The sequence below is a fragment of the Triticum aestivum genome, chromosome 5D (genome assembly GCF_018294505.1).
Source record: "Triticum aestivum cultivar Chinese Spring chromosome 5D, IWGSC CS RefSeq v2.1, whole genome shotgun sequence".
Taxonomy (NCBI): domain Eukaryota; kingdom Viridiplantae; phylum Streptophyta; class Magnoliopsida; order Poales; family Poaceae; genus Triticum; species Triticum aestivum.
In genome coordinates, this window is record NC_057808.1 from 61,871,041 (window position 1) to 61,893,720 (window position 22,680).

The window sequence follows — 22,680 nt, forward strand, 5'->3', positions numbered from 1 at the left end:
GGAACAGTGGCCGTCCCCGCCGCACCCCCTCGCCGGCGACGGGGAGGATAAGGGCGCCAGCTCCCCCGCCTCCTCGGGCCTCTCTCCCACTCGCCCCTGCTCTCCCTCGGCCTCTGCGCCTTCTCCCCCGCCAGATCCCCCTCCCTCTCCCCTCCGTTCCCCTCTGCCCGAGAGCGCTCGCCGCCGTTCACCGTCGTTCACACAGCCACCGTGCCCGCCTCGCCGCCCCAAGGTGTCTCCAAGGACCGCCGTCGCCCGCTGCTGCGTCTGGTGCAGCCCGTTGGAGACCAGAGCCCCTACAACGAACGCACCAAGCTCGCCTTCATCTTCGGACGCCGGCGACCCCCTTCTTCCCCGGCGACGACCTGCTGCTCCTAAGCACCCACGGGCCCTTCTTGCGCCGCGCGGTGAGCTCCTCTACCTCCTCCCTCTCTCCGCTAGCTCGCTCGCGCTCCGTAGCTACTTCCCCGCGCGCGCCCGAACGCCACGCCGCGGAGCTCGCCGCCGGCGTGTCTCCGGTGACCAAATGGTCACGGGCGTTGGCCCGCTAGCCCGACCGCACCGTGCCGCACCCACCTAGCTAGCTAGTTCGGCCGTTCGCGCGCTCTAGCGTAGCTCCCCTCGGGCACCCGTAGCTCCTCGCCGCCGACGAGTTCGTAGCGCACGTCTCCGGCCGTTCCAGCCCCTCCGGCCACCGCCGTTGGACGCGCGACGTCGAGCCGCGTCGTACGCGCCCAGCCCCGCCCCCGCAAACCCACTGCGGGCGAAACCCGAAGCTCACCCGCGCATCGCCGCCGCGCTGGAGCTCGCCGGAGCCCCTCTCCGGTGCCCTGCCGACGTGGCCGGCCGGGCCCCACCCCTGGGTCATTGCCAGTGGCCCCCACGGGCCCAGTTGACTGGGTTGACCCAGCCAACTGCTGACTGGGCAGGCCCAGTCACTGACATGCGGGCCCCGCCGCAAAAACAAAAAAAGAAAATTAAAAAGAAAATGTTTTATAAATAAAAATAATTATTTTAACTAATCACTCACTGACATATGGGGCCCACCCCTCTAATTATACTGTTAGATTAGTTTAAATAGATATTAGACTAACAGAGGCTGACATGTGGGTCCCACTGGACCCACCTGTCTGGTTTGACTGGTCAGCCGACCAGTTGACCTGCTGACGTCAGCATTACCTCATGCTGACGTCATAATTCATTTTTCTGAATATAAATAATTCCAGAAATTCAAATAAACTTTGAAAATTCATATCTTTTAAACCGTAACTCGGATGAAATTGTTTTCTATATGAAAGTTGCTCAGAACGACGAGACGAATCCGAATACGCAGTCCGTTCCTCCACCACACCTCCCTAACCTATCGAACTAGCAACTTTCCCCCTCCGGTCCGTCTGTCCGAAAACGCGAAACATCGGGAATACCTCCCGGATGTTCCCCCCCTTCCCCGGTAACACCTACTGTCGCGTTAGGGCACCCCTAGCACCGCTCATTGTCTTGTCACGCATCGTCTTGCTTATGTTTGCATTGTATTTACTGTTTCTTCCCCCTCTTCTCTCCGGTAGACTACGAGACCGACGCTGCTGCTGCCCAGTTCGACTACGGAGTCGACGACCCCTCCTACTTACCAGAGCAACCAGGCAAGCCCCCCCCTTGATCACCAGATATCGCCTACTCTACTCTCTACTACTTGCATTAGAGTAGTGTAGCATGTTACTGCTTTTCGATATCCTATTCTGATGCATAGCCTATCCTTGCTACTATTGTTACTACCTTTACCTGCAATCCTACATGCTTAGTATAGGATGCTAGATTTCCATCAGTGGCCCTACATTCTTGTCCGTCTGCTGTGCTATACTATCGGGCCGTGATCACCTGGGCGGTGATCACGGGCATATACTTATATACTATATACATGACACATGTGATGACTAAAGTCGGGTCGGCTCATAGGAGTACCCGCAAGTGGATCTTTGTGGCGGAGCGACAGAGCAGGTTGAGACCGCCTAGGTAAGAGGTGGGCCTGGCCCTGGTCGGCGTTCGCGGATACTTAACACGCTTAACGAGATCTTGGTATTTGATCTGAGTCTGGCCATTTGGTCTATACGCACTAACCATCTACGTGGGAGTAGTTATGGGTATCCCGACGTCGTGGTATCAGCCGAAGCCTTCTTGACGTCAGCGACTGAGTGGCGCACGCCGTGTTGGACCGCTTTGACGTAACCGCCGTGATCGTGTGGGTTGTTAGGTCTGCTCGCGGCCGCGTTCGCAACGTGCAGGTGTGCATAGGGCGATGGGCCCAGACCCCTGCGCGCATAGGTTTAGACCGGCGTGCTGACCTCTCTGTTGAGCCTAGGTGGGGCTGTGACGTGTTGATCTTACGAGGCCGGGCATGACCCAGGAAAGTGTGTCCGGCCAATTGGGATCGAGCGTGTTGGGTTATGTGGTGCACCCCTGCAGGGAAGTTTATCTATTCGAATAGCCGTGTCCCTCGGTAAAAGGACGACCCGGAGTTGTACCTTGAGCTTATGACAACTAGAACTGGATACTGAATAAAATACACCCTTCCAAGTGCCAGATACAACCCGGTGATCGCTCTCTAACAGGGCGACGAGGAGGGGATTACCGGGTAGGATTATGCTATGCGATGCTACTTGGAGGACTTCAATCTACTCTCTTCTACATGCTGCAAGATGGAGATGTCCAGAAGCTTAGTCTTCGACAGGACTAGCTATCCCCCTTTTAATTCTGGCATTCTGCAGTTCAGTCCACTGATATGCCCCTTTACACATATACCCATGCATATGTAGTGTAGCTCCTTGCTTGCGAGTACTTTGGATGAGTACTCACGGTTGCTTCTCTCCCTCTTTTTCCCCCTTTCCTTTCTATCTGGTTGTCGCAACCAGATGTTGGAGTCCAGGAGCCAGACGCCACCGTCGACGACGACTCCCACGGCACTGGAGGTGCCTACTACTACGTGCAGGCCGCTGACGACGACCAGGAGTAGTTAGGAGGTCCCAGGCAGGAGGCCTTGCCTTTTCGATCGTTGCTACTTTTGTGCTAGCCTTCTTAAGGCAAAACTTGTTTAACTTATGTCTGTACTCAGATATTGTTGCTTCCGCTGACTCGTCTATGATCGAGCACTTGTATTCGAGCCCTCGAGGCCCCTGGCTTGTATTATGATGCTTGTATGACTTATTTATGTTTTAGAGTTGTGTTGTGATATCTTCCCGTGAGTCCCTGATCTTGGTCGTACACATTTGCGTGCATGATTAGTGTACGGTCAAATCGGGGGCGTCACGCAATCTACAGTTGTTACTTACTATGTATGCATATGCTAAAAAATTCACTAAGTCCAAGTGCAACGCCTAGCATCTGGGCGCTGCAATCTACCGTGTGGCGCCTAGGTGCTGTGGCTCTCTGGATAGCTAAAAAATTCACTAAGTCCAAGTCCAGGTGCCTCAAACTAGAGGCCTACCTTCTGTTGCTGTCTACATAGCTACAGACCTGTGCAGCGCCTAGCTTGGAGGCGCCACACTCTACAGTGCAGCGCCTGGCCGCTAGGCGGTGCACAGTATAGTGCGGCGCCTTCAGGCTAGGCGCTGCACAAACACTTAGCGAATTTTTTGCCTCGAACTGGAGGCCTGCCTTCTGTGGCTCTCTGGATAGCTACAGACCTGTGCAGCGCCTAGCACAGAGGTGCCACACTCTACTGTGCAGCGCTAGCAGCTAGGCGTTGCACAGTATAGTGTGGCGCCTCCAGGCTAGGCGCTGCACAGGTCTGTAGCTATGCAGACAGCAACAGAAGGTATGGCAAGTTACAGACATGTGCAGCGCCTAGCCTGGAGGCGCCACACTCTACAGTGCAGCGCCTGGCAGCTAGGCGTTGCACAGTATAGTGCGGCGCCGTCGGGCTAGGCGCTGCACAAACACTTAGCGAATTTTTTGCCTCAAACTGGAGGCCTACCTTCTGTGGCCCTCTGGATAGCTACAGAACTATGCAGCGCCTAGCCTGGAGGCGCCACACTCTACAGTGCAGCGCCTGCCCGCTAGGCGTTGCACAGTAGAGTGTGGCGCCTCCGGGCTAGGCGCTGCACAGGTTTGTAGCTATCCAGACAGCAACAGAAGGTATGGAAAGTTACAGACCTGTGCAGCGCCTAGCCTGGAGGCGCCACACTCTACTGTGCAGCGCCTGGCAGCTAGGCGTTGCACCCTATAGTGTGGCGCCCCCGAGCTAGGCGCTGCACAAACACTTAGCAAATTTTTTGCCTCAAACTGGAGGCCTACCTTCTGTGCCTCCTCCCCCCCCCCCCCTACTGGGTCATTTTCAGCCACAGTTCAACAATTTGTATAATAAACATTAAGGTTCAAAAAGGGTTCACCACAGACATCATTTCTTAGAAAGGACCATCACAATAAGTTCAAGTTTAACATAGAGCTACCACCACTCCAAGTTCAACGACATAACAAATTCCACATTACTAATAGGTACGACCACTCCAAGTTCAACGACATAACAAATTCCACTCTAAGTTCAACATTTTTAAAAAATGACGATGACTAGTGCTTTCCACGCTTGCTGGCTCCTCCCCCCCTCTTGACGCTTATCTTCTTCACCTTCCTAGGAAGAGGAACCCGCTCCGGCCCCGGCTCCGGCTCCGGCTCCGGTTCGTCCATGTCATCCAAATAGTCATCCAAAGCCGCCATCCGCGAGGTGCCGACCGTCCTTTTGCCTCTTTGGCCTCTTTGGGTGAAGTCTTCAGGTGTGTACTTGTTGATTCCCGTCCTAGGCTTCAACTTGTATGCAGACCGAGCCTGGTACCTCCCCAGGGTCATATCATCAGCAACCTATGCATCAACAGAAGATATGGAAAGACCGTGTGTGAGGATATAGTTAGCAATGCATCAACAAATGGATATATATCGTCGTGACATACCTCTTGGGTGACCACACCCACGTCCTCATCCTCGAAAGGTTCACCATGGCCCTGCCCCAAAGCGGGATCTGATGGTGTCGCCGACCTAGACCGTTCTGGTGATACATACTCGGGGTCACGACAACTGAAAAGGTTTGATAGCCGCCTTAACTTTTGGCCTTGGGGCTGCAACATGTACAATTGAATGAGACATGGAACATAGCAACAAATGTTAAGTGCTAGTTTGAAGGAGATGTGAACCTTAATGAATGCTCGAAGTGCACCTTCCCCATCGCTTTTGCCAGCCGGGGTTGTTTCCAGAATAGTCTCGGTCTCATCAGCTGCTTTCTTGATCTGGGCACGCTATGAACAGAAACGGTATCAAAGTGTTAGGCAAGCGAAGATGTGAATAGTGCAAATGGAAAAGCAAAAAGGGCTAACCACGAAGTTCATCATTGGAGCTGAAGGGATCACTGAGTTGCCTTTCCTGACTAATGCGTTGTACTGGTGCTGGGATACCTCATCAAAAACGGTGGGTTCTTCCAGAATCTCCTCAGCATACGCCGGCTGGCATACCTCCACGCGGGTACTTGCAAGAAACCATGTGAGATAGTTGTTGAACGCGATCGGGCAGTGCTCACGAAGCTGGGCTCGTTTTCCAGCCCTTGCTTGCCCCACACTAAGAGCGAACTGCACAACATACTTCCTGTGATGCTTGGCTCAATCCTTGATCTTCCGCTGCTTTTTCCTATCCAACCTGCAAGTTAGAAACAGAATATTAGCATCATCGAAACCGTCAAGAAGCTGCTAAGTGCTCAAGGTTAATTATATCTTACCCGTGTAGCAACTTGTCCGTGTCCTCCCACTCTGGCGGGTGTGGCTGGAACAAACCAAACTGGCGGAACACCCGATGTGGCAGGTGAAGCTCAACCGCCCAGTTGCATATCAGTGGGCACCGCATATGCCAGAGATCCCTATCCCTAGTGCACATCAGATTCAGCCTGAACTCTATAGGGTTACCAAAACTCTCTCCTTTTCCATACGGCTCCCATTCCACCTGCAAAATGGGATTGAATGCAAAATTGATATCGAGTTACGATACAAGCATGATAATCACTTCTGCAATGTCGGTTCACCTGCTCAGGCGTGATCGCGTCCAGCTCGCTCTTGTACAACTTGTACATTACCGAGGGATCATCCGTCGTCTCATTTAACACATCCCACTTGTAAGCCCAAGTGGGGAGCCGTAGTGGGTCGTCTTTATCGTCCCAATCCTCGTACTTCACGGTCTTCGGTCGTCCAACCGGCAAACGCTCCCAGCTCCATATGGAAAGTGCGAGCAGACAACCACCAATACCTCCAGTGTGCCTACAACAGGCTTCGTCCAACTGCACATAAAAGAGAACATGGTCAAATTTGCCGCAAGAGCGCATTGATAATGTATCAATGAAGTGAAAAGGAAACAACTTCATACCTGTCGATACAAGTAAGCCAGTGTCGCCGAACCCCAACTCCATTTGCTATCGAAGACGGTCAATGCCTTCAGCCACATCCATGGAGCATTCTTGCCTGTGCCATCAGCAAACATTGTCCTGGATATCACGTACCACATGTAGACACGAGCATATGTCTTCACCATGTCCTCATTAGCATCCTCAGGGCAATGACTGAAGTTCGATGATATCCACGTGAAAGTAGCGCCCGCTGCGACTCTTTCCTTCTTCTTATCTTCTGCTTATGGTTCCCGAGGCTCCGGAGGAACCATACCGATAAGGGCATGCATCTGCGTGCGCCACCCATCAGAATCGGTGTTCATACATAAAGGATTGCCATCGATAGGAAGACCGGTGATCATAGCAATATCCTGCAGCGTCACGGTCATCTCCCCGGTCCGAAGATGGAAAGTGTGTGTCTCCGGCCTCCAATGATCAATAAGCGCGGTGGGTGCTGCAGCATTGTTGGGTGGCGTCGACCGGCGGACCAACTGAATGAAAGGGAGAAGTCCTGCCTCCCTTACATACGGTGTGTACCGCTCATCATAGTGCATCCATCCAAGGCTGATCCCGTGAGACCGAAGCTTCAGAGGTGCAAGCTCCTACAAACAAACAAATCATAACATTACATATGGGGCATTTGTGTTTGAAAAAAAATACGAAATTCATAACACCGGCCACTTTCAGTATTACCCGCTGCTCCACCGACATAGCGTACGACCGGTGTTGTTTGTCCCAATGATCATCGAGAAGCCAAACCATCCTAACAATTTCAACAAAGCATTCTTGTCAACACGATTATCTTTTCAATTCAAAAAAACTAAAGTAGGCCTACTACATGCAAGATTCAAAGCATATGTATCCAAAGCATTTTTCTCAATACGAGTATAATTCAAAGCATATGTATCCAAAACTAAACTAGGCCTACTTCATACAAATAACTTTTCCATAGAAATAACATGTCAATCTATATATCCAACCATATATTTTCAATAAAATAAAATACACTAGGGTTCCACAAATCAAACAAACAAGGGTTGTAATTGTTGGGGAACGTAGCAGAAATTCAAAAAATTTCTACGCATCACCAAGATCAATCTATGGAGTAATCTAGCAACGAGGGGAAGGGGAGTGCATCTACATACCATTGTAGATCGCGATGCGGAAGCGTTGCAAGAACGCGGATGAAGGAGTCGTACTCGTAGCGATTCAGATCGCGGTTGATTCCGATCTAAGCACCGAAGAACGGTGCCTCCGCGTTCAACACACGTGCAGCCCGGTGACGTCTCCCACGCCTTGATCCAGCAAGGAGAGAGGGAGAGGTTGGGGAAGACTCCATCCAGCAGCAGCACAATGGCATGGTGATGATGGAGGAGCGTGGCAATCCCGCAGGGCTTCGCCAAGCACCGCGGGAGAGGAGGAGGAGGGAGAGGGGTAGGGCTGCGCCGAAAGAGAGACGTTCTCATGTCTTGGGCAGCCCCAAACCTCAACTATATATAGGGGGGGGGGGCTGCGCCCCCTCTAGGGTTTCCACCCCAAGGGCTGGCGGCCAGCACTAGATCCCATCTAGGGGGGCGGCCAAGGGGAGGAGGGGGGCGCCACTAGGGTGGGCCTTAAGGCCCATCTGGACCTAGGGTTTGCCCCCTCCCACTCTCCCTGCGCCTTGGGCTTTGGTGGGGGGCGCACCAGCCCACCTGGGGCTGGTCCCCTCCACACTTGGCCCACGCAGCCTCCTGGGGCTGGTGGCCCCACTTGGTGGACCCCCGGGACCCTCCCGGTGGTCCCGGTACATTACCGATATCACCCGAAACTTTTCCGGTGACCAAAACAGGACTTCCCATATATAAATCTTTACCTCCGGAACTCCTCGTGACGTCCGGGATCTCATCCGGGACTCCGAACAACATTCGGTAACCACGTACATACTTTCCCTATAACCGTAGCATCATCGAACCTTAAGTGTGTAGACCCTACGGGTTCGGGAACCATGCAGACATGACCGAGACGTTCTCCGGTCAATAACCAACAGCGGGATCTGGATACCCATGTTGGCTCCCACATGTTCCACGATGATCTCATCGGATGAACCACGATGTTGGGGATTCAATCAATCCCGTATACAACTCCCTTTATCTATCGGTATGTTACTTGCCCGAGATTCGATCGCCGGTATCCCTATACCTTGTTCAATCTCGTTACCGGCAAGTCTCTTTACTCGTTCCATAACTCACATCATCCCGTGATCAACTCCTTGGTCACATTGTGCACATTATGATGATGTCCTACCGAGTGGGCCCAGAGATACCTCTCCGTTTACACGGAGTGACAAATCCCAGTCTCGATTCGTGCCAACCCAACAGACACTTTCAGAGATACCTGTAGTGCACCTTTATAGCCACCCAGTTACGTTGTGACGTTTGGTACACCCAAAGCATTCCTACGGTATCCAGGAGTTGCACAATCTCATGGTCTAAGGAACTGATACTTGACATTAGAAAATCTCTTAGCAAACGAACTACACGATCTTGTGCTTGGCTTAGGATTTGGTCTTGTCCATCACATCATTCTCCTAATGATGTGATCCCGTTATCAACGACATCCAATGTCCATGGTCAGGAAACCGTAACCATCTATTGATCAACGAGCTAGTCAACTAGAGGCTTACTAGGGACATGGTGTTGTCTATGTATCCACACATGTATCTGAGTTTCCTATCAATACAATTCTAGCATGGATAATAAACGATTATCATGAACAAGGAAATATAATAATAACCTATTTATTATTGCCTCTAGGGCATATTTCCAACAGTCTCCCACTTGCACTAGAGTCAATAATCTAGTCCACATCACCATGTGATTAACACTCATAGGTCACATCACCATGTGACCAACATCCAAAGAGTTTACTAGAGTCAACAATCTAGTTCACATCTCTATGTGATTAACACTCAATGAGTTCTGTTTTGATCATGTTATGCTTGTGAGAGAGGTTATTTAGTCAACGGGTCTGAACCTTTCAGATCCGTGTGTGCTTTACGAATATCTATGTCATCTTGTGGATGCTACCACGCGCTACTTGGAGCCATTTCAAGTAATTGCTCTACTATACGAATCCGGTTTACTACTCAGAGTCATCCGGATTAGTGTCAAAGTTCGCATCGACGTAACCCTTTACGACGAACTCCTTTTCACCTCCATAATCGAGAAAATCCTTAGTCCACTGGATACTAAGGATAAGTTCGACCGCTGTCATGTGATCCATTCCCGGATCACTATTGTACCCCTTGACCAACTCATGGCAAGGCACACTTCATGTGCGGTACACAGCATAGCATACTGTAGAGCCTACGTCTGAAGCATAGGGGACGACCTTCGTCCTTTCTCTCTCTTCTGCTGTGGTCAGGTCTTGAGTCTTACTCAATACTCACACCTTGTAACACATCCAAGAACTCCTTCTTTGCTGATCTATTTTGAACTCTTTCAAAATCATGTCAAGGTGTGCGTTCTTTGAAAGTATCATCGGGCGTCTTGATCTATCTCTATAGATCTTGATGCCCAATATGTAAGCAGCTTTTATCCAGGTCTTCCTTTGAAAAACTCCTTTCAAACAACCCTTTATGCTTTCCAGAAATTTTACATCATTTCGGATCAACAATATGTCATTCACATATACTTATCAGAAATGTTGTAGCGCTCCCACTCACTTTATTGTAAATACAAGTTTCTAACAAACTTTGTATAAACCCAAAAACTTTGATAACTCCATCAAAGCGTATATTCTGACTCCGAGATGCTTGCTCTAATCCATGGAAGGATCGGTGGAGCTAGCATACCTTTTAGCATCCTTAGGATCGACACAACCTTTCTGATTGTATCACATACAACCTTTCCTTACGAAAACTGGTAAGGAAACTTGTTTTGACATCCATCTGCCAGATTTCATAAATGCAGCTAATGCTAACGTGATTCCGACGGACTTAAGCATCGCTACGGATGAGAAAATCTCATCGTAGTCAACTCCTTAAACTTGTGGAAATACTCTTTGCCACAAGTCGAGCTTCATAGACGGTAACATTACCGTCCACGTCCGTCTTCTTCTCAAAGATCCCTTTATCTCGGATTTCGTGGCTTCTAATTGCGGAATATGGGCCCACCATCGCTTCTCCATAGCTCGTAGGTTCAGTATTGTCCAACAACATGATATCTCAGACATGATCACGTACCACTCTGAAGTAGCACGCATCCTCGTCGTCCTACGAGGTTTGGTAGTGACTTGATCCGAAGTTTCATGATCACTATCATAAGCTTCCACTTCAATTGGTGTAGGTGCCACAGGAACAACTTCCTGTGCCCTGCTACACACTAGTTGAAGCGACGGTTCAATAACCTTAGCAAGTCTCCACCATCCTCCCACTCAATTCTTTCGAGAGAAACTTTTCCTCGAGAAAGGACTCGTTTCTAGAAGCAATTACTTTTGCTTCCAGATCTGAAATAGGAGGTATACCCAACTGTTTTGGGTTTTCTATGAAGATGCATTTATCCGCTTTGGGTTCGAGCTTATCAGCCTGAAACATTTTTCACATAAGCGTCGCAGCCCCAAACTTTTAAGAGACGACAACTTAGGTTTCTCTAAACGGTGTCGTCTCAACGGAATTGCGTGGTGCCCCTTTTAAAGTGAATGGGGTTGTCTCTAATGCCTAACCCATAAATGATAGTGGTAATTAGATAAGAGACATCATGGTATGCACCATATCCAATAGGGTGCAGTTATGATGTTCGGACACACCATCACCCTATGGTGTTCCAGGCGGTATTAGTTGTGAAACAATTTCCACAATTTCTTAATTGTGTGCCAAACTCATAACTCAGATACTCATCTCTATGATCATATCACAGCCATCTTATCCTCTTGTCATGACGATCTTCAACTTCACTCTGAAATTACTTGAACCTTTCAATAATTCAGACTTGTGTTTTATCAAGTAAATACACTCAGCATCTACTCAAATCATCTGTGAAGTAAGAACATGACGATATCCGCTGCATGCCTCAGCACTCATTGGACTGCATACATCAAAATGTATTACTTCCAATAAGTTGCTCTCTTGTTCCATCTTACTGAAAACGAGGCCTTTCAGTCATCTTGCCCATGTGGTATGATTTGCATGTCTCAAGTGATTCAAAATCAAGTGAGTCCAAACGATCCATCTGCATGGAGTTTCTTCATGCATATATACCAATAGACATGGTTCGCATGTCTCATTCTTTTCAAAAACGAGTGAGTCCAAAGATCCATCTACATGGAGCTTCTTCATGCGTTCTATACCAATATGACTCAAGTGGCAGTGCCACAAGTATGTGGTACTATCATTACTATCTTATATCTTTTGGCATGAACATGTGTATCACTACGATCGAGATTCATTTTAGGTGCCAGACCATTGAAGGTATTATTCAAATAAACAGAGTAACCATTATTCTCCTTAAATGAATAACCGTATTGCGATAAACATAATCCAATCATGCTCAACGCAAACACCAAATCTCGATGGTAGAGGGAGCATGCGATGCTTGATCACATCAACCTTGGAAACACTTCCAACACATATCGTCATCTCACCTTTAGCCAGTCTCCATTTATTCCGCAGCTTTTATTTCGAGTTACTAACACTTAGCAACCGAACCGGTATCCAATATCCTGGTGCTGCTAGGAGTACTAGTAAAGTACACATTCATATAATGTATATCCAATATACTTCTGTCGATCTTGCCTGCCTTCTCATCTACCAAGTATCTAGGGTAGTCCTGCTTCAGTGACCGTTCCCCTCATTACAGAAGCACTTAGTCTCGGGTTTGGGTTCAACCTTGGGATTCTTCACTAGAGCAGCAAATGATTTGCTGTTTCATGAAGTGTCCCTTTTGCCCTTGCCCTTCTAGAAACTAGTGGTTTTACTAACCATCAACAATTGATGCTCCTTCTTGATTTCTACTTTCGCGGTGTCAAACATCGCGAGTTGCTCAAGGATCATCATCTATCCTTGATATTTATAGTTCATCACGAAGCTCTAATAGCTTGGTGGCAGTGACTATGGAGAACCATCACTATCTCATCTGGAAGATTAACTCCCACTCGATTCAAGTGATTGTAGTACTCAGACAATCTGAGCACATGCTCAACGATTGAGCTTTTCTCCCTTAGTTTGCAGGCTTAAGAAACTTGTCAGAGGTCTCATACCTCTTGACGTGGGCACTAGTCTGAAATCCCAATTTCAGTCTTCGGAACATCTCATATGTTCTGCGACGTTTCAAAACGTCTTTGGTGCCACAATTCTAAACCGTTAGCATTACGCACTGAACTATCACGTAGTCATCAAAACGTGTATGTCAGATGTTTCGCAACATCTACAGACGACGCTGAGGTTCAGCACACCGAGCGGTGCATTAAGGACATAAGCCTTCTGTGCAGCAATGAGGACAATCCTCAGTTTACGGACCCAGTCCGCATAATTGCTACTACCAACTTTCAACTAAATTTTCTCTAGGAACATATCTTAAACAGTAGAACTAAAGCGCAAGCTATGACATAATTTGCAAAGACCTTTTGACTATGTTCATGATAATGAAGTTCATCTGATTAATGAACTCCCACTCAGATAGACATCCCTCTAGTCATCTAAGTGATACATGATCCGAGTCAAACTAGGCCGTGTCCGATCATCACGTGAGACGGACTAGTCATCATCGGTGAACATCTCCATGTTGATCGTATCTACTATACGACTCATGTTCGACCTTTCGGTCTCTTGTGTTCCGAGGCCATGTCTGTACATGCTAGGCTCGTCAAGTCAACCTAAGTGTTTTGCATGTGTTCCGAGGCCATGTCTGTACATGCTAGGCTCGTCAACACCCGTTGTATTCGAACGTTAGAATCTATCACACCCGATCATCACGTGGTGCTTCGAAACAACGAACCTTCGCAACGGTGCACAGTTAGGGGGAACACGTCTCTTGAAATTTTAGTGAGGGATCATCTTATTTATGCTACCGTCGTTCTAAGCAAATAAGATGCATAACATGATAAACATCACATGCAATCAAATAGTGACATGATATGGCCAATATCATTTTGCTCCTTTGATCTCCATCTTCGGGGCACCATGATCATCTTTTTCACCGGCATGACACCATGATCTCCATCATTGTGTCTTCATGAAGTTGTCACGCCAACGATTACTTCTACTTCTATGGCTAACGCGCTTAGCAATAAAGTAAAGTAATTTACATGGCGTTATTCAATGACACGCAGGTCATACAAAAAATAAAGACAACTCCTATGGCTCCTGCCGGTTGTCATACTCATCGACATGCAAGTCGTGATTCCTATTACAAGAATATGATCAATCTCATACATCACATATATCATTCATCACATCTTCTGGCCATATCACAAGCACATGCTGCAAAAACAAGTTAGACGTCCTCTAATTGTTGTTGCAAGTTTTTACGTGGCTTGTATAGGTTTCTAGCAAGAACGTTTCTTACCTACGTAAAACCACAACGTGATATGCCAATTTCTATTTACCCTTCATAAGGACCCTTTTCATCGAATCCGTTCCGACTAAAGTGGGAGAGACAGACACCCGCTAGCCACCTTATGCAACTAGTGCATGTCAGTCGGTGGAACCTGTCTCACGTAAGCGTACGTGTAAGGTCGGTCCGGGCCGCTTCATCCCACAATGCCGCCGAAACAAGATAAGACTAGTAGCGGCAAGAAGAATTGGCAACATCGACGCCCACAACTACTTTGTGTTCTACTCGTGCATAGAAACTACGCATAGACCTAGCTCATGATGCCACTGTTGGGGAACGTAGCAGAAATTCAAAAATTTCTACGCATCACCAAGATCAATCTATGGAGTAATCTAGCAACGAGGGGAAGGGGAGTGCATCTACATACCATTGTAGATCGCGATGCGGAAGCGTTGCAAGAACGCGGATGAAGGAGTCGTACTCGTAGCGATTCAGATCGCGGTTGATTCCGATCTAAGCACCGAAGAACGGTGCCTCCGCGTTCAACACACGTGCAGCCCGGTGACGTCTCCCACGCCTTGATCCAGCAAGGAGAGAGGGAGAGGTTGGGGAAGACTCCATCTAGCAGCAGCACAACGGCATGGTGATGATGGAGGAGCGTGGCAATCCCGCAGGGCTTCGCCAAGCACCGCGGGAGAGGAGGAGGAGGGAGAGGGGTAGGGCTGCGCCGAAAGAGAGACGTTCTCATGTCTTGGGCAGCCCCAAACCTCAACTATATATAGGGGGGGGGGGCTGCGCCCCCTCTAGGGTTTCCACCCCAAGGGCTGGCGACCAGCCCTAGATCCCATCTAGGGGGCGGCCAAGGGGAGGAGGGGGGGCGCCACTAGGGTGGGCCTTAAGGCCCATCTGGACCTAGGGTTTGCCCCCTCCCACTCTCCCTGCGCCTTGGGCCTTGGTGGGGGGGCGCACCAGCCCACCTGGGGCTGGTCCCCTCCCACACTTGGCCCATGCAGCCTCTGGGGCTGGTGGCCCCACTTGGTGGACCCCCGGGACCCTCCCGGTGGTCCCGGTACATTACCGATATCACCCGAAACTTTTCCGGTGACCAAAACAGGACTTCCCATATATAAATCTTTACCTCCGGACCATTCCGGAACTCCTCGTGACGTCCGGGATCTCATCCGGGACTCCGAACAACATTCGGTAACCACGTACATACTTTCCCTATAACCCTAGCGTCATCGAACCTTAAGTGTGTAGACCCTACGGGTTCGGGAACCATGCAGACATGACCGAGACGTTCTCCGGTCAATAACCAACAGCGGGATCTGGATACCCATGTTGGCTCCCACATGTTCCACGATGATCTCATCGGATGAACCACGATGTCGGGGATTCAATCAATCCCGTATACAATTCCCTTTGTCTATCGGTATGTTACTTGCCCGAGATTCGATCGTCGGTATCCCTATACCTTGTTCAATCTCGTTACCGGCAAGTCTCTTTACTCGTTCCGTAACTCACATCATCCCGTGATCAACTCCTTGGTCACATTGTGCACATTATGATGATGTCCTACCGAGTGGGCCCAGAGATACCTCTCCGTTTACACGGAGTGACAAATCCCAGTCTCGATTCGTGCCAACCCAACAGACACTTTCGGAGATACCTGTAGTGCACCTTTATAGCCACCCAGTTACGTTGTGACGTTTGGTACACCCAAAGCATTCCTACGGTATCCGGGAGTTGCACAATCTCATGGTCTAAGGAACTGATACTTGACATTAGAAAAGCTCTTAGCAAACGAACTACACGATCTTATGCTAGGCTTAGGATTGGGTCTTGTCCATCACATCATTCTCCTAATGATGTGATCCCGTTATCAACGACATCCAATGTCCATGGTCAGGAAACCGTAACCATCTATTGATCAACGAGCTAGTCAACTAGAGGCTTACTAGGGACATGGTGTTGTCTATGTATCCACACATGTATCTGAGTTTCCTATCAATACAATTCTAGCATGGATAATAAACGATTATCATGAACAAGGAAATATAATAATAACCTATTTATTATTGCCTCTAGGGCATATTTCCAACAGTAATACATGCAAATTTCTAATACATGCAAGATTCATATCTAATCAAATCAAACAAGGATTCCCCAAATCTTTGAAATACCATATTTTGTATGGATAGAAAGAAGGGGATCGGAGGAGAGTACCTTCTAGGATGGATTGGTGAAGAAATGCACGGACCAAATCGTCGGATCTGTAGGATTTAGGAGAGGGGATTGAGAGGGGGAGAGGAGGAAGCCGCTAGGCGCTGTTCTGTAACTCCTGGAACGAATGGGTGGGGTGGGGGGAGGGGGAGCGGGCGGCTGGCATCTAAGTCACAGTGCAACGCCTAAGGGCTAGGCGCTGCACATTACATGTGTGGCGCCTACCTCGTAGGCACTGCACTGCTGGGTCCGGGGCCCAGGGCTGCCACGGTGGACTGGAGTGCAACGCCCCAGAGCTAGGCGCTGCACCGTTCGGTGTAGCGCCGGCGTGGCGGGCGCTGCAGAAAAAGGTCAGGGGAGTGAAATAGTTTCACGGGCAGTTCATTATGTGAATTGATTTCGTTTCGAGGTTAAAATTGTCAAATTTGCCCTGTTGGTGTTGTTTGCTACTTGCCGCTGTTGCTGCATGCTGCTGGCCACTTGTTGCTTGTCGTTGATGCTCAATGATGTTAGCCGTGACCTGCCTGTAGATGAGAGAAAGAGAGATTGATTTGCTAGTGCAAGTATCTAATGAGCCAGATGCCAGCTGGTTTGATCTTTTCAGCAAACGCTATTGGGAAGGTAAAATGTTCTCTGATTATTTTTTCTATACCCTATCAAGCCAATGACGTGGTACAAAGGAATTAGTGAGAAAGTTTTGTGTGTTACCATATCATATAGATGCAAGTAGTTTGGGAAAATCAACTTCCGCCTATCATCTATGATAAAGAAAATGCATAGGAATAATAAAAAGAATTACTATGGCTTTTATGCTATCACATTTGCTTGATCGAAACTATTATCTTGGGGTTAGCCTACAACTCCTCGCAAACTGCTGCTACCAAGCCATGTTCTTTACAGTCCGCAATGCTACGACTAATAATTTACTCAGGCTACATAACTCGGGTTGCAATTTCTAAGTATTCTTTTCATACTCATTTGTGTCTATGTCATAATTGATGATTATGATGAAATTTCTTCTACATGTGTCCTGATATGTTTCTCATATACTGCAGTTGTGAGTGTGGGAGCGACACTGTTTTTGTTTCAGTAACTTGCTGGCATAAATGTTGTCGTGTACTACTCTACGTCCATGTTCCACAGTACAGGCCTTGCATCTAATGTTGCAGCGAGTGGAGTGCTCTTGTTCGGTGATGCCAATGTTTTTGGTTAGTAAAGTGTTTGAAAAGCGTATTTTGGCAGTAATTTCCAATGCCTTTTCTGAGATGTATATATACTTCTCATAGGCACCATGATTGCATCTCCACTGATGGTCAAGCAAGGAAGGAAGAGCCTTCTCATAACAAGATTATCTGGAATGGTACTGCCTTTTCTACAGTAAACTGCGTGCTTGTGTTTCTTGATGTGGCATGACTTAGGAATTAATGTTTTTTTTCTGTTTTGAAGGCGCGTCGATGTTACTCTTGTCATTGTCCTTCACCTGGAAGGCTTTAGCACCTTATTATGGCACTCTTGCTGTTGTTGGCACTGTCCTGTAAGTGGTTTACATTCACCTAATATGGTGTTCTCCTGGTTTTTCATTATCACTAATTTTAGCTCATAACTAACTTCAAATCTTGATAGTAATTTTATGAGTGCGGTGTGAGCACACAACACCCACAAACCAATTTCAGTAATCTCCATAAGCCACCTAAGTGCGATGTGAGCACCCCACTTTAATATCTGACCCGCCTAAAATATATAACCAATGTTTACTCCATCACACAATCCTTGTGCTCCAGCTTCTAATCTTCAAATCATACATCAGATGTAGCATCATCTATGACTTGGGTGTTCCTTTAGTAGTTGTAAACATCTAGATGCCAATACCTACAGGAAGTTAAGCTAGGGATTAGAAATCTAAGTTCAGTCGCAGCCCACAGGGCCTGGGGGACGGGGAAAGTTTTCGACTGTACCTGATGTGTTGGCGATATTTAAAGGCTCACACAATCATCATTCTGTTTAAATGGGTTCCCTGGTTCTTATCAAGGGCAGGTCCTAGCGCGGTAATCACCTGTGGCATGGTCATTCCTCCAGAAACAATTATTTTCTGTAGAGAGATAATAGTAGAAACTTACGATTAGAAATTCCGGTGATATAGTAAGAGTGCTATTAAAAGGACCATCAAACTTAGCAACCTCAAAAAGGAGTCATTACCAAAATAAGCTTAGGCTAGATTGAGATGTTACAAAAAAAACAGCGAACAAGAGGATAAGATGATATCTGAGTGATTTCTGGTAGAGAACCTAACAACAACAACATATAGTATTCGCAAGTGTTCATAGGATTTAGCAGTTAAAGGACCGCTCTAAAAGACATCAAATTACCAGACAAATGTGTAAAGGCCCCATAACCTTGAAGTATCTCTAGCTGGCCTTTTCAGGGCTTGCACAACAAATTTATGTACGAGAGACTGATTTAAACCACCTTATATATAGACTATAGGTTAATCCTGATAAGCTAACTATTAAGATAAGCCCAGCCAGGCTACATTAAACTTAATTTTTTGGGTGAACCTTTACACTCTTGAGATTTAAGTGTTTAGTTGTCACAAATTACAACTAAAGGATAACACTTTCCTGAAAGTGAACTATTTCAAGAATGAGGTAACACAGAAAAAGAGCACACACAAGTATGGTATGAATCTTTATGTAGCTAATAATGAAAATTATAAATCAAAATTCTTGAAAGCATATAAATGAGTAAATTATCCAGAATGAAGCATTCAAATGTTGTTGATGCCATGAATCCATCTGTAGAAAGCGTTGTGCATAAACAAGTACCTGAAGAATCATGCTCGATGTTATAAACCCAAATGCGTATTCACCAGCACGAGGATGGCTAATTATTGCCACTTCTTTAAATGCTGATGTATTTTGATATGTCAAATGAATAAAACACATTATAAGAATTTTTTCTGGTTGGACAGAAGAATATTCCATCATTTTATTCTCTCTAGTTAAGCAGTTGTGCATGATACATTATGTGTCATAATGAATCGGTCCCGACTGTAAATTATTCTCTTATGAGCAGAATATGGCTTAAAAAATTAGACAAGTGCAAAAAGCTACAAACAACAGTACATCACACATGCAACCTTTTTATGTATAAGCAACAAAAATGGTTATATCATATATCTCCAGTGGCGAAATATTACGCAACGGTTAACACAAAATTAGCATGGTAAAGTATATACATTTACGGAGAAGAGACCAATACCTGAGATGCATTAGGAATCATCAATCAAGCTGTTGGCATGGAAAATAAAACCATAGATGTATTAATCTTCTGACTGGAGGTGGAATCAGCCAAGCTTCCCACCTTGACATAAGAGGTGAGTTTCACTATCAAAATATATCAATGCACAACCATAAATCAATGCACTAAAAGCTCATAACATCAGATTTTTGTTCAAGCAATCACAATTCGATCATATGAACCATGCACTTGTAATCATCATTCAGGAGGTAGAATATCAAATCGAAAGAAAAACGGAAGAAGGATTCCAGGAATCGCGATGCCTCAGAAGGAAGGCAGTAGTATGAGGAAGAGGACCTCACCTTAATGTCGAAGGCAGCAAGGCATCAAAACCAGAATGTAGAACAGAGGATTGAAGAAAACTTGGTTAGACCATTTGACTGCGTCCCTCTCAGATCTGAGTCCTGTAAACCATCTCGCTATCCGCACCCACGCGTCCCTCTTAGATCCGAGTCCTGTAAAAACACTAAACTCCAACTAAGAGGGAGAACATGAGCTAAGCGCAAACACGACAAAAAATAGAAGAAAATAATGTTTGAGAAGATTGGAAAAGATAGATAATGTTTTCTCTCGGATGCCAACCACAAGGGTAAGCATGTATTATGTAGACATATCAACATGGCATCAATTCAGATCACCCCTCTGCTTGTATGATTTTCATGGAGAAAGATTTTAAACCAAAAATCATCAACAAAGAACAAATCAAGTCAAAAAATTATCAACTCATCGAGAGGCCAAAAGAGAGACCAGATAGCAAAAAAATATAGCTGAAAAAACAAAACGAATAACAAAATCATAAGTTGTTGCGACAGATCCCTCAGAGTGATAACATAGATCTCATCAATGTATGAATCAGGCCACTGCTTTTTAACATCACAAATATTCAGCGGGATCCGCGAACGACAATCTCCAATCCATAGGAAAGAAAAATCAAATAGAAACCATCTGCAGCACCCTCAGCTCAGGTCCGCAGTTATTTGACGTTGAGAATTTCACAAAAAATGGACGAGCTGTCAGACAATGGTTTCTAGGCAAATACATCTCCATCAGACCACAACGATGTTTGCTGCTCATATTTTCATCCAGGACACCAGAAGAGACACACAACCAAATAATAGTAGAACAAAAGTGAAGGAAGAGGATCAAGGAACAAATAGAATACCAAATCGGTACACCAAGAACAACAAAAGATCAAATCGGTAGCCCTCGGGGATTATGAGAAAAAATGGCATGGAGAACACCAAAACCTATAATCTGGAGTTCTAGACATGAGGATACATGCAAATTCGCATTAGGTGCATGTTACACGGTCAACTCGATTACTTGTAGAGTCAAATCTTAGCATTTAGCATCGTTTTGCAAATTAGCATTGTCATACTGACTTTCATAGCCCGCCTTCAAATTCTTACTAATATAGCCACTTTAAAATTCTTCAAAGCAATTATTGTCTCAGTCTGGTTATAAAGCCTGATATTGACCTTGTCTACACCGCGACAGCCCTCGTCGCTTCCATAGCACGAGCACTTAGCCTGAAGAAAACATCAAGAATCAAAGTACAGTGAGTGAAAAAACAAAGCACAACGACAACACTAATAATTTTAGCATGAAAAGAAGCATCAACCAGATGAACTGCAGCTCCCATGCAAAGCAAGGCTTCTTTAGGATTTTCCCTGAGAGATAAGAGGTTGACACCACCGCACAAGTTCTTAAGCTGTTGGAAATCAATCAGAAGGAAGAAGACAACACCATCATCTTCAACCTGTGAATGTAGTCATAAGTGAATTTCCTAGAACAGAATATCCCTCCATGTCTAATGACAAAAGCACACTATGAAGTGATGTGTTTAAATCATTTCTATATTATTAGAAATCTATTGTGCAACTATATGATGCTATGATTTCATTTTTCAATTGGAACATTGCATCGTCCTTCGGGTAGCTACAGCAGCAGCATATTGGAGTATAACTGTATAACTAATCTTATGATACTACAAAGCGGACTGCAAAAGTATCAGACTTATTCACAAAACTACAAGCTCCTTTTCATTCATTTTTCAGCTAACAAATCATCAATACAGTAGATGGCTTTAATTATTCAGGCAAAAATGCTATAGATATCTTAAGAACAAATAATAATAATTTCCAAAAAAGCATATTTTGAGCATAACGATTATGTGTTGCTTATTCACCTTGGCCGCCATGGCTTCCTGCTCCAAGCCCGTGCAGACCCATATCCTCCATGGTTTGTTGTTCCAAAACTGAGCAGCCCCTTCTTCATGAGAGAAGAAAGGAGAAACGACGAACACACACACATACACAGAGACGGGAGAAGAGAATGGACAGAGACGTGCTACCCTAACGAAGTTGGAGGAGGCGAGGATCATACTACACACCGGTTGCCTTCCCAGTTCGTGCCAATCTTGCTAAGGGGCACCGGCCTGCTGCATGGGCCTCCGCCCGCCAGCCAACACCCATGATCGGCCACCACGGACGGCGCGCACCTGAAGACGACCAAGGGTCGTCGCTCGCGGCGCCGCTCCTGTCTTGACGGCCGCTGCCACCTGTCTAGGGCATCGCACTGCACGCCGCGCTCGCCTGCACTGGCCGTCAACCCGCATCGCTGGAGCCGACGCCAGCACTGGGTCTCCTCTTCTTCCAGATCCCGGCCGGCAACTGAGACGGGTAGAGCTCCTCCCCATGTCTTCCTCACGGGATGGGCTCTCCTCCTCCCGCAGCTTCCTCTCTCGCTGGCATAGTGGACTGGAGTATATGAGGATGCGGTGGTGGTGCAGCTAGCCGGTGGCGCGCGGTGCGGGAGGCCATGGGAAGGAGGGAGGAGGCGCCGCCAGATGGGGAGGAAGGCGGGTGGGGAGAAAGGAGCGGGCGCCGCCGGGTGGAGGGGAGGTGGTGTGAGGGAGTGGAAGGAATCGATGAGGGCGTGATCTGTTTTGACCGCTCGATCTAGGGCTTTTTCACCGGGAGCGTCATTGGTCATGAACCCAGTCGACGAGCCCTTCGCTGCAGCATGGACCAATGATTATATGGGTCCACTGGCAGCCACCCAGCGAAGCAGCGCGAGGTGTAACAAAATCTAGCGGTGAATAGTAAAAATCAATGGTGAAAAATGAGCGAGCGAGCTGATCGAGTGGCCAGCGATCACGCACGTGCGAAGGCCTCCAGAATGGCGGGTACTCTAAAAGGCTTTATATGTTCGATGCTG

The 22,680-nt window shown here is 47.1% G+C and overlaps 2 long non-coding RNA genes across 6 annotated transcripts in view; one reads left to right on the forward strand and one right to left on the reverse strand.

Annotated features, from left to right (window-relative positions):
- The window catches only part of LOC123119469 (uncharacterized), a 42,494-nt gene extending 24,641 nt beyond the window's left edge, over positions 1–17,853 (forward strand). The window contains exons 2-5 of one of the 2 annotated variants that reach the window (XR_006458694.1): positions 16,695–16,785; positions 17,220–17,372; positions 17,451–17,524; positions 17,611–17,853. This is a non-coding gene — a long non-coding RNA (uncharacterized lncRNA). Of the gene's footprint in view, positions 1–16,600; positions 16,786–17,219; positions 17,373–17,450; positions 17,525–17,610 lie in introns of those variants that run through there. The other variant, XR_006458693.1, reaches the window with a different exon arrangement.
- On the reverse strand, positions 17,769–22,423 carry LOC123119468 (uncharacterized). 4 transcript variants are annotated; one of them, XR_006458692.1, is made up of 8 exons: positions 21,650–22,420; positions 21,083–21,220; positions 20,940–20,990; positions 19,764–19,916; positions 19,423–19,524; positions 18,987–19,069; positions 18,120–18,253; positions 17,769–18,033 (listed from the first exon to the last, which is right to left on the reverse strand). It is a non-coding gene; the product is annotated as an uncharacterized lncRNA (long non-coding RNA). The 4 variants fall into 4 exon arrangements; XR_006458691.1 differs by having other exon boundaries at positions 18,120–19,069; positions 21,650–22,423; XR_006458690.1 differs by lacking the exon at positions 18,987–19,069 and having other exon boundaries at positions 18,120–18,986; positions 21,650–22,422.
- Positions 22,424–22,680: the final 257 nt, after the last annotated feature.